This window comes from Nycticebus coucang, chromosome 17, assembly GCF_027406575.1.
Source record: "Nycticebus coucang isolate mNycCou1 chromosome 17, mNycCou1.pri, whole genome shotgun sequence".
In the NCBI taxonomy this organism is placed as follows: Eukaryota; Metazoa; Chordata; class Mammalia; order Primates; family Lorisidae; genus Nycticebus; species Nycticebus coucang.
Genome location: NC_069796.1, coordinates 77,859,462 through 77,878,216, shown reverse-complemented (window position 1 = coordinate 77,878,216; position 18,755 = coordinate 77,859,462). Strand labels below are relative to the sequence as shown.

The 18,755-nt window shown below is 38.3% G+C and overlaps 2 pseudogenes across 1 annotated transcript; both read left to right on the top strand.

Annotated features, from left to right (window-relative positions):
- The first annotated feature begins 6,678 nt into the window (after window positions 1-6,678).
- On the top strand, window positions 6,679-7,251 carry LOC128568923 (40S ribosomal protein S18-like; annotated as a pseudogene).
- Window positions 7,252-10,168: 2,917 nt separating this feature from the next.
- Window positions 10,169-11,639, top strand: LOC128568792 (heterogeneous nuclear ribonucleoprotein A3-like; annotated as a pseudogene). The gene has a single exon (XR_008375230.1). The product of XR_008375230.1 is annotated as a heterogeneous nuclear ribonucleoprotein A3-like (transcript).
- Window positions 11,640-18,755: the final 7,116 nt, after the last annotated feature.

Below are 18,755 nucleotides of genomic sequence, written 5' to 3'. Positions count from 1 at the left end.
TTTGCCAGATTTGACAAATTCTCTTATTTCTTCAGGTATTTGTTGGCCCCATTTTCTTTCTTCTCTTTTTCTAGGACGCTAATTACATGTCTTATGGCCTTTTCTGTATGGTCCATCTTTTCTTCCCCCTCTCCGTAATTTGCACTAGATAATTTCTACTCAATCCATTTTCCACTTCACCAATCTGCTTATTCGTTCAATCTTTATAATAAATTATCTTCTATTTGACTTGCCAATTTGCTGTTAAATTATCTACTCAGTTTTTAATTCTATTTTATACTACCTAGATGTTCTTTGTGGTTCTTTTTATACATTCCAGAAATTTGATGAAATTTTGAATGTTGTCATCTATTTGATGATACTATTCGCAAATATTTCAAAGTCCATGTTTGCTATTTCTTGCATCTGGAACATCTGAGGATCTGAATCTATTGTCTTTTTTTTTTTCTCTCTCTCTCTCCCTTAGCTTTTAGTAATTTGACTCTGGCATGCCTGTTAATTTTTAAAAATATTTTACATTATGTATGAAAAAGCTTGTAGAGACTTTAGATACTGTTATCTTCCCACAAAGAAATTTTACATTTGTTTTGGCAAGCAGCTAAATATCCATTGACCTTGATCCAATCAGGAATTGAGATCATTAGAGGTCAGGTTTCTGTAAGGCCTGGCCTCGTTTTAGTTTGAACAGTCCCTCCAGAGTCTCAAATGAAAGCCTAGGGTATTTACCATGGCAGACCCTGAACTCCAGTTGTCTCTCTGTGGCACGGTGAGACTCCAAAGATACAAAGATTCTTTTTAAGTCTCTTAGCCTGTTCACATACAGTTTCTTTTCTTCTTTTCTTTCTTTCTTTTTTCTTTTTTTCATTCAAAATTTCACTCTGTTGACCAAATTAGAATGCCAGTGCTGTTGGCCTAGCTCACAGCAACCTGAAACTCCTAGGTTCAAGCCTGCTGAGTAGTTGGGACTACAGGTACCCACCACAATGTCCAGCTAACACATCCACTTTCTATACACTTTCTATTTGGGTCATAAGTCTCGAGTACAGATTAGGAATCAGAAAATATCTTCATGGGGGAAATGTTAGAGAAGGTTGGGCTCAGTGGTTCTGTTCTCTTTGGGATCTTGTCCTTACCAGTCTTCAATATCTTGGTAGCGCTGGACTCCAGTGTTTATCTACCCAGTCCCAGAAAACTGCTAAAAGCTCTGGGCCACCACTTTCTGCTCAGCTTCTAGGCTCACCATTACAAATCAGCAGTGTGAAGTGGAAAAGCAGTGGAGAATTTGGGATTTACCCCAATCCATTACTAACTTCTCTCCAGAATCTCAGTTCCTCACATCTATGCTCCATTGGTCCACCTCCTTCAAATAGTTTCTTTGGTTTTTGTTTTGTTTTTAATTAACACAATTTATTTTTTACAAAATTGAGTGGAAAGCACAGGGTCCCCACATACTTTTTCTCCTTCCACCCTGCCTCCCCTCACACACATACTGTTTCCCCTATCATTATTAACATCTGGCAGTGTATTTGTTACGACTGATGACCCAATATTTATATGTTATCATTAACCAAAATCCATAGTTTACCTTAAGGTTCACTTTGTATTGTACATTCTGAGTCTCGGCAAATACATAATGACACATATCTACCATTACAGTGTCATATAGAATAGTTCCACTGCCCTAAAAATCCTCTGTGGTCCACTCATTCCTCCTTCCCTCCTTCCAAACCCTTGGCAACTACTGATTATAACTTTGCCTTTTCAGAATGTTATGTAATTGGAATCATATAGCATGTTGCCATACTATATGGCTTCTTTCACTTAGTAGTATGCCTGTGAGATTCCTCCATATCTTTTCATAACTTGATAGCTCATTTTTTTAAATTTCATATAAATATGATGATACAAATGTCTAGATTACATTGTTTTCAATTATAAGGTAAAGTTCAAGTTGTAGTTGAGCCTCTACCCAGGAGGCATGCTGCATACCCTCACCTTGTGCATACTAGGTGAGATCCCAACAACCACCCTCTCTCCTCCCCTTCTCTTCTCTCCTCCCCCTTGCTAGACTATACCTGTGTTTTTTCTTTCGTGTGGGCATGTAAATTTTTACATATTGGTTCCATATTAGTCCTGAGTACATTGGATTTTTTTTTTCCATTCTTGAGATACTTTACTGAAAAAGCATGTGTTTCAACTCCATCCAGGTAAACACAAAAGATATAAAGTCTCCATCTTTTTGTGGCTGAATAGTACTCCGTGGTATACATACACAACAGTTTGTTAATCCATTCATGGGTTGATGGGCATTTGGCTTGCTTCCATGACTTGGCAATTGTGTATAGAGCTGCAATAAGCATTTTGGTGCAAATGTCCTTGTGGTAAAATGATTTTTGTTCTTCTGGGTAGATACTTAGTACTAGGATTGTGATGCAAATGTCCTGGGGTAAAATGATTTTTGTTCTTCTGGGTAGATACTTAGTACTAGGATTGTGGTGCAAATGTCCTGTGGTAAAATTATTTTTGTTCTTCTGGGTAGATACTTAGTACTAGGATTGTGGGATCAAATGGAAGGTTGATTTTTAGTTCTTTAAGAATTCTTTATTCTTCTTTCCACAAAAGTTGTATTAGTTTGCAATCCCACTAAGCTCATTTGTTTTTATCCCTGAATGATATTTCACTGTCTAGATGTACCACATTTTGTTTATACACTGACATATTGAAAGATATCTTGCCCCGAAGTTTTGTCAATTATGAATAAAGGTGCTTTGTACATTTGCATGCAAGTTTTTAAGTGAACATGATTTTTCAACTCATTTGGTTATCAAGAAAGGCGATTGCTGGATGATATGGTAAGAGTATATTTAGTTTTGTAAGAAACTTCCAAACTGTTTGTGCCATTTTGTATCCCCACCAGAAGAAGGGAGAGTTCCTGTTGCTCCACAGGCGCCAGGGTGTTAGGTTTTAGCCATCCTAACAGGAATGCAGTGGTAGCTTACTGTTTCAGGTAGCTCTTTTTTTGGATTTAATCAAAATTGTAATTGCTTCTGGCAGAAGTATTGCAATCCAGTGCCCACTTCTGACAATGAGAAATGAGATTTGTAAGAACCCAACAACTTCAATTCAAACCACACTGTCCAATGGGGCAAATGCATTTCCTGCAAGAAATGAAAAGAGCACGTCCCCAAAGTGAGAAGTGTTGCACCTTCCAGACCACAGGTATCTACCACAATGCCATGCAGAAGAGCACACATTAGTCAATCTAACCTTAGCCTAATAATACAAGCTGGTGGTGGTGTATTGGCATTGACCTGCGTGAAGCACAGAAGTACAGGGTGCCCTAAAAGTTCCCCTAAAGTTACCATACATGGAGAAAATGGGAAACTGTAAGCTAAATGCACATTTATTTATAAAATATTCATTATAAATTTTTACAAAATATTCTCTACTTGTTGGCCACCTCTCCGTACAGGTACGTTTAGCTATCATTCCACATTTTCCCTATGTACAATAACTGTACGGAGGACTTTTGGACTTTTGGGACACCATTAATCTTTTAAACACTATCTGGTATTTCCGGACTGCTTTCACAATACATAATTTATGAAGAACATTTTTAAATCATCCATGTTTGAGCCTAATATCATATATGCATTTTTTCATTTACAGTTTTTAAATTGACATTGTTTCTATGAATTTGTAATTATTTTCCTTAATAATCATGAGTATAACATGGGAATTAAGGGTATTGTCTCTGAAGCTTGACTATCTGGGATAAAATTACAGCTCCACTACTTACTAGATTTATGATCTTGGATAAAGTATTTAATTTCCTCAAACTAAACTAAGGATACTACTGTTAATACTTACCACATTGAGTTTTTTATAAGAATTAAATGAGTTAATATATGTAAAGTGTTTAGAACAACACCTAAGTGCAAAACAAATGTTTACTCTTATTATTCTACTATTAGATAAACATTTTTAAGAACCAGCTCTTACATTAACCAGAAGTATTATTTTTAGTTTTCTAATATGTTAATTTATACTTTAAAAATTTTTTCTTCTTTCTGATCTCCTTAAGTTCGTTTTTGTCTCTTGAACTTCCTGGGACTAATATCTAGTTCACTGAATTGCCTTTTTTCTGTTTGATAATGGAAGGAAATAATGCCATTACTTTATTTACCTCTGATTACTATTATTTTTACATTATAATTTTTCAAATATTCTATAACAGAAGATTTGCTTCTGTCTTTGACTTAGGAGTTGTTGAGTAAGATGATTTTAGTTGTTATAATTTCTAAATACTTGGTTTTCATTGTTATTATAATGTATATCTTTTGAGAAGGGTTTCTAGCTTTATTGTATATAAACTAAGGGTGTGGTCTTTTCTGCTTTGGGAAATGTATTGAATTTTCTTACACCTCACATATAAGCTATTTCTGTTCAAATTCTCTGGACATAGGAAAGAAGTCATACTCTCTATAAACACAAATATTTACACTTAACCATTAAGTCACGTCTATTTGTTATGCTATTTAAATCTTATATGCCCATATTTATTTTTCATTTGCTTGATCTGTTGAGAAATAAAGAAGCGTATTTTTATTTTCCATTATTGTTATGAGATAATACAATTTCTCCTTGCATTAGAACTATGATATTTGGCACATATCTCCATGATATCCCATCATCTTGTGAATTTTGCTTTTATGGATGTAAAATGACCTATTAATCCTAATTAGTATTTTGTGGCTTGAATTCCTCTTCATCTAAAATACAATTGTAAGCCCTTCTTCATGATTTGAATTTGCTCTGCCCAGCATTTTACACTTAGACTTTGTTCCTTCAGTAGGTCATTGTAGGTAATCTTTTCAATATGGGAATGTAACCCCTTATGATAACATATAGTATCTCTTAGTTGTCATAAATCTGTCTGATCCTTTTATTTTTTCCTTCATAAACTTTTTTCCTTTGGTAATCTAGAAGGTGCACATAATTTTTTAATTATGTCTTCAGTTATTTTTTAATATGTCAAAATGTATGGAAACAACATTCATTGCCTAGCGTCAAGAATAGAAAAAAATTTTTGACCTTTCCACATGTAAACTGAGAGAATCAGCACCCATTTATGCCTCCGTCTCCTTTTCCTGTCTATCTTTTCTCCCATATTTGTACCCTAAGATGTTAAGCCCGTGTCTTTGTTTTCACTGATGCATATTTTCCCATTTTGTTTCCATTTACTTAGACAATTTTGTCAGAATTAGAAGCAAGAGAAAAGTGCATATAAGGCAAGTCTATTTCCAGAAGGGTTCAAAGGATACTTTCCCTACAAATAATCCTTATACATATATAAGCTTCAAAGGACCTGTGATGCTGTATGATTGGTTTTCACCACACCTTAGCATTTAAGGTTTTGTTTCCATGTTTATCACCAATGAAAGAAATGTTAAAAAAAAAAAAAACACTTTAATGTCTCATTATAAATCCTGTTGTCAGTTTAAGAATATTATTCAAAATTTAATGGTCTGGTAGAAATATAAGGTTTTTAGAAATCTGTTCTAAGAGTCTGGCAGACGCAAGCACAGAAGAAAGCTATCCTCACACTATTGCTAGGAGCTCTATATTTAAATTTCAAATAACAGCAGCCAGGAAGCTATGAAAAGCATGTCATTCTCTTTCTTAAAAAGGGAAGGGGACATTGCCTACTTTTGATTTAAGGGGAAAAAGGACAATAGAGAGGCAGAAAGGCCAGTCAAAATTTCTGTCCTGGCTGGCGGGAAATAAACGAAGAAAGAGATTCTCTGCATAAAGGAGGCAAGGCCCAGGGGTGAAACTTGACATTACCTGAAACTAGCAGGATGACTTTCAAAGAATTCTTCCAATTAAAGTCTAGGAATCTATTTAGAAAGAAATAACCTGATAAGAATAAAGGTTTTTTGAGAAAGTTTTTAAATTTTGCCTAGAAACTGATGTCTTTCGAGGGCGTTCCGACTATTTCCCTGTTAAATGATCCTTTGTCTCTACTAACAAAAGACTTCCTAGTTTGTTGTAAAAGAAAACACAAATGAGCAGAGAGATTTTAGTTGCAAGATGAGTTCCCCCAAAAGCCAACTGTGAGGAGCTTTATGAGGGCGTGTTGTCAGGGTGGAGGCAGGAGGAGAAAAATTCAGGATGGACCAGAGGGAGAACTTAGGCTCTGATTCATCTTAGCCGATCCCATCATGACAATGGAGTGGCCATGGTCCTTCTCAGTTCCCAGTTTAGATGCAGGTGGTCCCCTTCCCCTAGAGAGAGAGCATCACCCTGATAAGGCAGCTCTCTTCAGCTCAGGCCAGTTACCAGAGGGCTAACACCTAGGACTGTCAGCCAGTGGCTCAGAGAAAAAGGCTCTCGTTCCTGGAGGGGGATCTGTCCACCACAGGCTCTGTGCTGGGCCATCCGCATGCCATACTCTGTCTCAGCAATCTCACCCACAACTCCCAAATGTATACCAGGGAGATTTTTTCTGGATTCCAGACACACATCTTCACTTCATGGTTCACAGACATCTAACTTTCAGCATGCTCAAAACTGAACTCATAGCCTCTGTTATGAACTAAACGTTCATGTCTCTCCGAAATTCGTAGGTTGAAATCTAATCCCCACTTCTTACAGGATACCAGTTGTGCCACCGCCATGTCTCTAGTGATCCCTGAGAAGTTCAGCACATTTTGCGAGTACACAACATCAGCATCGATGGGCGGTGGAAAATAGCCTTTGCTATCACCGCTATTAAGGGTGTGGGTGGAAGATCCGCTCATGTAGTGTTGAGAAAAGCAGACATCGACCTCACCAAGAGGGCGGGAGCACTCAGAGGATGACGTGGAACGCGTGATCACCATTATGCAGAATCCACGCCAGTACAAGATCCTAGACTGGTTTTCAAACAGACAGAAGGACATAAAGGATAGAAAATATAGCCAGGCCCTGGGCAGCGCCTATGGCTCAAGGAGTAGGGCGCCGGCCCCACATACCAGGGGTGGCAGGTTCAAGCCTGGCCCTGGCCAAAACTGCAACAACAACAACAAAAAAAAAAAAAAAAGCAAGAAAAAAAATATAGCCAGGTCCTGGCCAATGGTCTGCACAACAAGCTGGGGGAAGACTTGGAGCAGGCCCATAGAGGGCTGCTCCACTTCTGGGGCCTTGGTGACCAAGGTAATGACAACTGGCCACCGTGACCATACCGTGGGTGTGTCCAAGAAGAAATAAGTCTGTAGATCTTGTCTGTTAATAAATCATTTATATACCTATGGCAAAAAAAAAAAAAAAAGAAATCTAATCCCCAATGTGATGACATTAGGAAGCGGGGCCCTTGGTGGATAGTTTATGTGGGTGCAGCCCTCATAAATGGGGCTAGTGTCCTTATAAAAGAGACCTCCCAGGACTTTTTTCCACTAAGTGACAGCCACCTGCAGCCCAGAAGAGGGGGCACACCATGATCTCAGACTCCTACCCTCCAAGGCTGAGAGAAATACATTTCTGTGGTTTACCTACCACCCGGTCTACGGTACTTTGAGAAAATCTCCAAATCGAACCAAACCGCCTCTCTCTTGGTCCCAGCTCCTCCTTCCCCTTACCTCCTTCAGGGAACTGCCCCATCTCCCAACCACTGTTCCAGCCCCTAGCCTGAGAGGAACTCTTGACTTCTTCCTTCCCTACATCCAATTCTCCCTCCCAGATACCCCTCAGATGAGCCCACCCATCCCTGTGGCCACGACTTGGTCTTACTCCACCCTGTCTCCTGACCTCTGGAGCCTCCATAAACCTAGGCAGTCTTTGTAACATCAGGAATATGATGACCCCTGTCTGTTCCACTCTTCCTCTACAACTGCATCCCAGCTTCCCTGACCTCCCAAATGCTCGCTCCTTCCCACCCAGTCTCCTCATGATGTTTCTTCTCATCTTCCTCTTCAGGGACTGCCCCTCCCACTCTAGTGAGTTCCTCTGCAGGGCCATTTACATGTTCCTTCCTCTGAGAAGTCTCCCTGAGGTCCTGGGCTACAGCCAACTGTCCTGGTGGATGGTCCCTTAGCACTGTGTTCTTCTATGTTGACATACCTATGGTACTTAAAAATTACGTGATTAGCTGAGTAGTTGTGGTTAAATGATTAAATGAGAACAGAATAAAGTTTTTATTTTTTAGTTTTTGCAATATAAATATCAACCATCAGGGGAGTGGATGGGTAAATTTTGGTTCATTCCATATCATGAAATATACAGTCACTAAAAATGGTGCCATAGAATATTGAATAACATGGGAAATGCTTATAATATAATGTTCAGTAAAAAGAGGAATCAAAATTATATAGACATTATGAACTCAATTATGAGAAAATGTAAAGACTAAAAAATACAAAAACTATTTGTAGTACTTTTTCCCCAGATGGCGTTATGGGTGGTTTTCATTTTTTTAATACATTTTTGATTTTCATCTCCCCTAAAACATGCTGTTTACTTTTAAATAAGTGGAGGAAAACATGAATAATTTTCTGCCAGAGGGAAAAAACTACTAAGTTCTAGAAAAACTAAATTCTTAAAGCACACACATATGGTACATTTATCAAAGACTAGTAACCCAAACTGATGAGATCAAATATTTGAGTAGAAGTTCACTGGGTGTTCTGAAAAAACTTTTGTTAAATTCCTTACATGGGTCTGAAACTCTCTAATATACCAGAGAGGATCAGCAGACTATAAACATCTATTGCTCTTAAATCAAATCAAACCGGCAGACATCTCCACCAAGGAAAGAAAATGTGTAGTATTTGCAAATTCCTCATTAAAAGTCCCTCTTCATAGAGAAGGTACATTTGCTTGCCTTTTATGTTTATTTTAAAGACTAGGGAGGGAAAAACAATTCCCCTCACTGACTCATTCCTATAAGAAATTCCTTGCCTCCTTTCAGTCCATTCTCGAAACTGTTGCCAAAGTAATTTTGTTAGAGTTAGTTCATGTCAACCTTCTGCTTAAAACCTCCAAGTTTTCCATCTAGGTCTGAAGAGAAGTCCTCTAAGGTGCCCAACATAATCTGTTACTCCCTTTCCTTCTCCCTCTCACCCCATTGGACCTCTTCCTCTTTTCTTTTGTCCTGCCTAATTCTCTGGCCTCAGGACTCCATCCTTGACCTAGAATGCTCTTATGCTCTTTCCCATCTACATATGTGTCTGGCTTCCACACTTCTGGTTTTTATTTAAATTACCACTTTCTATGTGAGGTCTTTCCTTCATCTCCCTACTAACATTGCATCCACTGACACCCACATCTCTTTCCCTCATTTATGGTTTTAGTGTTCTCCACAGCACTGTATACTTTACTGAAGACAGACATGTTTGTATGTTTGTATGTTTGGTGCACTTTTGCTCCCCCTGTGCCTAAAACAGAACATGCACATGATATGAACTCAATACATAGTACATGAATGAATGAACTGGATGGATGGATAGATGGATGAATGGATGGGTGAACTGCTCACTTGTACCTGACCCACATGAGACAGGAGACACCCATGGATGTCACCAACCTCCACGCTCTGCCCTAGACCAAAATATAATTGAAGACTCCCACCTTCAGGCAGGAGTGGGTAGTACATGTTTGCTAACTACTTGGAGTTGAGTTTTGTTGAGATAATTTTAGTTTTCAGTGTTTCTCTGACTATTGATGGACAGAAATTCCATTTTATGGTAATTTTTAAGAAAGAAAAAAGTGTTGTTCAGAGTGGAAATATCCCTAATGTGGTGTATATTAAATATTGAGACTAACAGAGCCATTAGTAGGCAAAATAAGCCATTCCCAGTTGTTTGAAAGCATTTCTCTAAACTTCCCCATATTCTTAGAATGATACGGTCCAAGGAGGATTAACATATTAGAGCTACAGAAAGGATAACATGACAATTGACATTCTGCAAGTCTTACTGTAATAAATCAAGGAAAATAACTGAAAAGCATATACAGATTAGAAGGAAAAAATTAAACTCTTCATTTAAAGACAAAACGATCGTCCGTAAAAAATTTCTATATACAAAACATTAACAATGGAAAATTCAAATTAAAAGTGCCACAAAATATGTGCGAGATCTGTAGACTGAAACCACAACACATTCGAAACATAACAACATCAGGTCCCATATTGAACTCGAGTTGGAAGAGGCGAGTCCGGTCTCAAAATGGAGGGCCATGATCCAAAGGAACCAGAGCAGTTGAGAAAACTGTTTATTGGTGGTCTGAGCTTTGAAACTACAGATGATAGTTTAAGAGAACATTTTGAGAAATGGGGCACACTCACAGATTGTGTGGTAATGAGAGATCCCCAAACAAAACGTTCCAGGGGCTTTGGTTTTGTGACTTACTCTTGTGTGGAAGAGGTGGATGCAGCAATGTGTGCTCGACCACACAAGGTTGATGGGCGTGTTGTGGAACCAAAGAGAGCTGTTTCTAGAGAGGATTCTGTAAAGCCTGGTGCCCATCTCACAGTGAAGAAAATTTTTGTTGGTGGTATTATAGAAGATACAGAAGAATATAATTTGAGAGACTACTTTGAAAAGTATGGCAAGATTGAAACCATAGAAGTTATGGAAGACAGGCAGAGTGGAAAAAAGAGAGGATTTGCTTTTGTAACTTTTGATGATCATGATACTGTTGATAAAATTGTTGTTCAGAAATACCACACTATTAATGGGCATAATTGTGAAGTGAAAAAGGCCCTTTCTAAACAAGAGATGCAGTCTGCTGGATCGCAAAGAGGTCGTGGAGGTGGATCTGGCAACTTTATGGGTCGGGGTTGGAGGTGGTGGCTGTGGTGGAAACTTTGGTGGAAGAGGAGGATGTGGTGGTGGAGGTGGTGGCAGCAGAGGTAGTTATGGAGGAGGTGATGGTGGATACAATGGATTTGGAGGTGACGGTGGGAACTATGGCGGTGGTCCTGGTTACTGTAGTAGAGGGGGCTATGGTGGTGGTGGACCAGGATATGGAAACCAAGGTGGCGGATATGGTGGTGGAGGAGGATATGATGGTTACAATGAAGGAGGAAATTTTGGAGGTGGTAACTATGGTGGTGGTGGGAACTATAATGATTTTGGAAATTATAGTGGACAACAGCAATCAAATTATGGACCCATGAAAGGGGGCAGTTTTGGTGGAAGAAGCTCGGGTAGTCCATATGGTGGTGGTTATGGATCTGGTGGTGGAAGTGGTGGATATGGTAGCAGAAGGTTCTAAAAACAACATAAAAGGGCTACAGTTCTTAGCAGGAGAGAGAGCGAGGAATTGTCAGGAAAGCTGCAGGTTACTTTGAGACAGTCGTCCCAAATGCATTAGAGGAACTGTAAAAATCTGCCACAGAAGGAACGATGATCCATAGTCAGAAAAGTTACTGCAGCTTAAACAGGAAACCCTTCTTGTTCAGGACTGTCATAGCCACAGTCTGCAAAAAGTGCAGCTATTGATTAATGCAATGTAGTGTCAATTAGATGTACATTCCTGAGGTCTTTTATCTGTTGTAGCTTTGTCTTTCTTTTTCTTTTCATTACATCAGGTATATTGCCCTGTAAATTGTGGTAGTGGTACCAGGAATAAAAAATTAAGGAATTTTTAACTTTTCAAAAAAAAAAAAAAAAAGAAACATAACAACATCAAAGAAGACCTAGATAAATGAATGCCCAGCTCATATTCATGAAGATTCCATGTTGTTTCGGGGACAATTTTCCCCAAACTGATCTGTACCTTCAAAGCAATTCAATAAAAATTCCAAGAGATTGTCTTATAGAAATCAATAAGCTAATTTTCAAGTTTATGTAGAAAGGGAAAAAAACTAGAAGAGACAAAACCATTTCAGGGAAAAAGATTTTAAGTTACAAGGGACGATACCTAACTTCTAAAGTTACTTGTTATAGTTCATTATAGGATAAACTACCCCCAAATTACTGTAGCCTCAAGACTTTATGGGATTAGAGATAGAATAGACACCTAGATCAATGGAACAGAATACAGCAGCCAGAAATAAACCCACAGACACAATCAATTGACATTTTTTAAAGAAACTTTAATTTACGATGTATTATTATAACATGTAATAATTTAGCTTAGGAATAATTTAGCTTAGGGATCAGAATACAGTTTTCTCAAATGTTTTATTTTTAGGTAATTGTAGATTCACAAGCAATTATATGAAATAACAGAAAGATCCCCTGTACTCTTCACTCAGTTTCTGCCAGTGGTGACATCTTACAAAACTATTGTGCAAAATCATATTCAAGATATTGTCATTGATACACTCTCAAAACAGAAATTCCCATCACCACAAATATCTCTCATGTGGTTCATAACACTCCATCCCAACCCTCTCCTTAACCCCTGGCAACTATTAATCTGTTCTCCAGTTTTATAGTTTTGCCATTTCAAGAATCCTATATAAATGGAATAATATAATATATAATCTTCTGAGACTGTTTTTTTTTTTTTTTTTTTGCTCAGCATAATTTTCTGGAGGGTCATCCAGATTATTGTATGAATCAACAGTTTGTTTATTATTATTTTTGAGTAGTATTCAATAGTATAGAGATATCACAGTTTGTTTAATCATTCATCCAGTGAAAGACATGGGTGGTTTTCAGTTTTTGTCTATTAAAAATAAAGCTGCTATCGATATTCATGTATACGTTTTTGGGTGAACATGAATTAATTTCTCTTGGATAAATGCCCAGTTGCTGGGTTGTATAATAGTTGAGTGTTTAGTTCTTTTTAAGAAATTGCCAAGAAAATTTTTTAAGTGGCAGCATCATTTTACATTCACACAGCAATGTATGACAACGCCAGCTGTTCCGTACCCTTCCAGCTTTTGCTGTATTCACTTTTCTTTTAATATATCCATTCTAAAATGAGTGTAGTGTTTTTCACTTTGGTTTTAATTTGCCTAAATACCAATGATGATGAACATTTTTTCATAGGCCCTATATATATCTTGTTTGGTAAAGTGTATGTTGGTTTCTTACTGTTGTGTTTAAAGTTCTTTATATATACTAGGTACTAGTCTTCTGTCACGTATGTGATTTTAAAATATTTCTTCCTGTTCTATAGCTTTCAATTCTCTTAACATCAATTTGATGAATGCCAATTTATCAATATTCTGCAGGTTTTCATTTATTTATTTTTTGAGACACAGTCTCTCTCCGTCACCCTGGGTAGAGTAACCTGGCATCATAGCTCACAGCAACCTCAAACTCTTGGGCTCAAGTGATTCTCTTACTTCACCCTCCTGAATGGCTGGGACTATCAGTGCCTGCCACAACACCTGGCTCCATTTATAAATTCTTTTTCTTTCATGAATTGTTCTTTTGGTGCCAGGTTGAAGAATTCTGCCTAAACCTATGTCACAAAAACTTTCTCCTAAGTTTCTTCTAAACATTTTATGGTTTTACATTCTACACTTAGATCTATGATCCACTTAGAATATTTCTTTTACATAAGATGTGAGGCTTAGGTAGAGGACTTTTTTTTTTTTTTTGCACATGGTTATACAGTTGTTCAGCACCATTTACTGAAAAGACTACTCTTTCTTCATTCAATTCCCTTTACACATTTTCTCTATAAAGTTTCAGTTGAGACTTAATGCTTCCAGGGAAATAGACTAGACATACTCTTCCCTATTTCCATCACCAAGTATTAAAAACTAAAAACCTTGGACATTATACATAAAACAAATATAAGTAGAATCTAAAAACTGTAGAGAAGAAAAACAGACTGGTTAAGAACCTCAAGACCTAGGGAACAACATGGGGTGAGTTTCTGGGATTTCTGTTAGCTTTGTATATTCTAGACCTAAAGCTTATGAAGTCAGCAACCTGAAAATTCCAATGACTACAGACAAAAAAAAAAAATTCCCCCCAAAAGCCTGTGCTCTTTGCCATAAGGACCATGAAAGGGATAGCTTGGAAAGTCAGAAAACTTTCAGACAATAACCACTTTAGTCAAATATAATACCAACCACAGCCGCACCAGTAAGGGATAAGTAGGAGGCCCAGACAACCTCGTGAGGCTTTACTGGTGTGCCCCAATCCCCTCAATGGGGTGATGCCAGAAGATGCGAAGTAGTAAGCCAAGATTTTTAGCCCATTGGCTGGTAATGAGCCTTACTTCCCTCCTTCATTTTCTCAACCCCACAGACTAGGTGTCGTGGAAGTCAGGAAAAAGAAAATAGGAAACAAAGACCAAAGAACAAACAGAAAACAAATAATAAAATAGAAGACATTAGTACCAACATTAACTATATTAAATGTAAATAACTTGTTACACCACCAAAAGAGACTGGCATAGTGTATTAGAGATACAATCTAGCTCTATGATATCTATAAGAAACTCACTTCAAGTATAATGATATAGGCAGGTTAAAAGTAAAAGGATGGAAAAAGATAATAAAATGAAAGTAGGAATATTTATATTAATACCAGCGAAAGTAGACATAAGTACAAACAAAATTCCCAGATAGAAAGGACATTACATAATGATAAAGGATCAGTCAACCAAGAAGACCAAGTAGTTCTAAACATGTATGTATCAAGTAACAGAGATGCAAAGTATGTGAAGTAAAAACTGATAGACATTAAAGAATAAATAGAAAACCACACAGTGATAGTTGGAGACAATGACATACCTCTTTCAACCACTGACAAAATGACCAAACAGAAAATCACCAAGGATTCAGAACTAAACAGCATCAATCAAAAAGATCTAGTAGGCATTTATACATGTAGAATACTTAACAGTAGAATACACATTGTTTTCAAGTACCCATGGAACTCTTCCAAGATAGGCCACATCAAGAGACATCAACAAACTTCAACAAATGGAAAGAAACCAAAATCACACTGAGAGTGATCCATGACCACAATGGAATCTAACTAGAAATCAATCAATATCAGAAGAATCTCAACAACTAGAAACTAAACAACATACTACTACAGAAGCCATGGGTCAAAAAGGAAGTCTCAAGGAAAATAAAAAATACATGTAAATGAAAACACAATATATCAAAATTTGTGGGATGCAGCTAAAGCAGAGCTGAGAGAAGAATTTATAACACTAAATGCATACAATAGAAAAGAGGAAAAGTCTCCAATAAATAATCTAAGCTCTCACTTCAAGAATATAGAAAAATAAAGGCAAAATAAACCCTAAGCAAACGTAAGATAAAACAATAATAAATAAAAATCAAAGAAATTGAAAACAGAAAAGTAAGAGACTTTCTAAGTAACCAATGATAAAAGATGGCAACCGTCCTCTGGCCATCATTCTGTCATCTTAGTTGTCCAGTGAATCCTTTCCACTGAGCATTTCTAACTCGTGCAACCAATGTGGGTGACATAAGGATTAAACTACCTGCTCACGCAGCTTGCTTATGTCCTCTCGTCCTACTTAGTCTTCAATCCCAGATGTACTATTTGCATTTTATCAGTCTGTTGTTCCTGACTTAATAGGTCCAACAGAATCCTATTGACAAAGTGAAGTCCCAGATGCACTGTCATTTGGAGCCTCAGGGCCAAGCAATCTGTCTCTATAAAAGCACAGAATCACATCTGATGCTGTATCTCAAAAGGCCTCTAATTTCATGCTGTGGATAGTGTGACCTTGATCTATAATCCCATTATGGGGCCTGTGTTAGACTTTTCCATAAGCAACTCACTGCTGACATCTCCCACGTGATAAGGTCTTCCAAATCCTATGACCCCAGCCGCAGGACTGCTTACACCACAGCCTGGATCTATTACAGAGCCCTTTCCTGCACTGGGTCTCACTCAAAATTAACAACCTTCTGGGTCACCAAATATATATGTGATAGAGAAATAGTACTATATGAGGACTATATTGCCTCTAGAACTACAGAGAGGCCCATCATGCCTGTGCTTCAACTCGTATGGTATGTTAAGGGATTCAGGATGTGTGCAAGGTGGTTGTGTACTTCGAAGGGGATATTCTTGCATACCACTAAGCATTAGTTCCCTAAAAACATCACTGATGTTTTCTTCTCAGGACTGATAAAATCTTCACTGAAAATCTAGGCAGATCCTTGAATCTTTGTAACATTTGTCTCCCACCTTCAAGAGTACACGTCTTACCAAGGCCTGCAGCGTACCAGCCACCTCTTGCTCTACCTGCCTGGTCAGCATAAGGTTATTAACATAATGGATCAATGTGCTAGTCCATATCAGAAGTCCAGATCTTATTATGATGAAAGGTAAGACAGTTAACATAGTCCTGAGGCAAAACGTTAAGTAAATATTATCTGCCCCACATGAATACAACTGTTTGCCTTTTGCTGATGCGGATGGAAAAGTATATGTTTGCCATATCCGTGGCTACACACCTTGTTGGAGCTCTGCAGTGATGCAGAGCTACTGTGAATTACAGCTGCAGGAGCCTGAGGTCTTCAGTAGGGGCACTAATCTCTGCCACCCTCTCCACATACTATAGAATATGATCGTGTGTTTTTTTATTATTATTATTATTATTATTATTATACCTCGGCTATGAGGAGAAGAAGCAGTTTTAGACATTTCAACTTGTCCTTCCTCACTATGATAACTAGGATACTACAGGACAAGCATTCAAAGTGGAGTTTACTCTAACTGCCAGGTATATCGATTTCAATCATATACCTGAGGACACGGGGACGACAATCGGGTAGGTTTCTAAACTCAGTGGGCCCATTGTGAGCTGGACGTTAACCAGGATTCCATTATCACCTGGTCTCTAGAAGCTCCCACTCTAATAGGGCTGTCATGGAGATGCTCTGGGGCTCTAGGTATCAATGTCAACTCAGAACCTGTGTCCAATAATCCCAGGTACTCCTCTTTTCCCAAATATCCCATGAAAGTGCCTCCACACCTAGAAATCATAGTCTATAGACTTATAGTTTAACTTTTGATCAAGCATACTCAAAATCCAATAACTAATTGGATTGACCAACCCCCTTGCTCATGCTAATACATGTGATTCTCAGAGATCATTTTGTGTTATCGCATTCCTCCCTTATCTGGCACAGAACTTTCCCAGTTTGGTTACATGGAGATTTAACCTTAGTTATAGCCTGGTGTCCAGGATACAGTCAGGGCAGCTCCCTTATGAGAGCACCTATTGACCTGAAGGCACGGGCTTCTATAGCACCTTCCAGCCTAGAGAAGAGTGGGTCACCTCTACAAACTCCAAGACTTCCGGGGAATCCATCCATACATTGTTATCACATATTCCAGAGTCTCAGACTTTCCTTACCTGGGTCCTGACTTTGGCATGGCAAACCTGCCCTGACTGACCAAAATTACGTCTCCAGATCTCTGCACTTCTATCAGATCTTCTATTTGCCACATCCTACACCTGCTCTCCACTATAGCAGGCAAAGTCCCTTTTTATAAACTATCAGAAAGACACTCTAGCTTTCAACCTACTCTTTAACTCCTTGCTAACGAACATGTTTCTTACCATCCTCTCAGCAGGGCATATACAGGACTTAGCAGAAGTTAGTCCAGTAAACTATCTGTGAAGATGTTATTTGCCCATATTTTTCAAATGCCTGCATCATCATACCTGCAAGAGCATTCCCTCAATTTGAAAATTGTTCCAAATTACATCAGATGAAATCTTTAAAAATAGGACCACCACCATGACACACATAACCAGTTAGGAAGGCAGCTCTTTGACAGCTGGATGGTTAATAACCAGTCCAGTGCCCTATCTTACTGCCAATGTTCCCAGACTATTCCTGACACTACTTGTGTTAGTTTGGATCCATCAGAAGCCAATCCAGAGGCAGAATTAGATGTGCAAGGTTTTACTGGGGAAATGCCTATGACGAAAAATCAAGAGGGAGCAAAGGGACCCTGGGAGAGCCATTACACCACGATGGACTGAACTTGCAGTTCTAAGAAAGTTTCAGCAAGGCAAACAGAGACTCTTAGGACTATCTTGCAGAAATGCACTGCTTTAAAATCCTTGCTGCGCTTAATCACTGGCAGGGAACAAACTGCTGGGAAGAATGGCCTCATACAAATGCAGTAGTCAATTCACACTGCAGTGCAGCCAGGCCAGCAGTCAGTTATGTCCCCACAGTAGGAAGTATGAGAAGTGGCTGACACAGACATGACCCATGAGACAGGAACTTGGATACTACTCCAGAACCACTATCTCACAAGCGTTCTCCCTATAGTGCAGTTTCCCTCCTCTCTCAGAGTTTTTAACCTCCTTACTCCCACAGCTCTGCTCCCAAACTCCAAACCATTTTTTCACTACTCTAGAAGCTAACTTCCAAAAGATTCCTAGATTACCCAAGATTTTGCCCAAACTTTAAATTTTCTTCTGTTTACACTGGATATAAAAATATCCTAAATTTAATTAGTTCCTACACCAAAATATCTCACTGGTTTTTCCTCATAATTCCAGAGCTTACTTGAAATCTTCCAGGTGTCTTGAATAAATGGCTGAGTGATATTTTGAAGTATTGACATTATTCCTGACCAACATCTTTAATTCAAACCACTAGAAGTTCTCTTTCCACCCCTCATCACCCTGCATAGCTAACCATAAAAGACCCACTGCAAAACCCAAAATAGAAGTTACTGCTGAGCTAAAATAAAATTCCTTTGGTCTGAGAAGCAGAGGAAAGAACAAGTCAAGTATAGATTTGGTGAGTGAGTAGTCCTACCATGGAAACCAGACAAAAGACCTGCTGG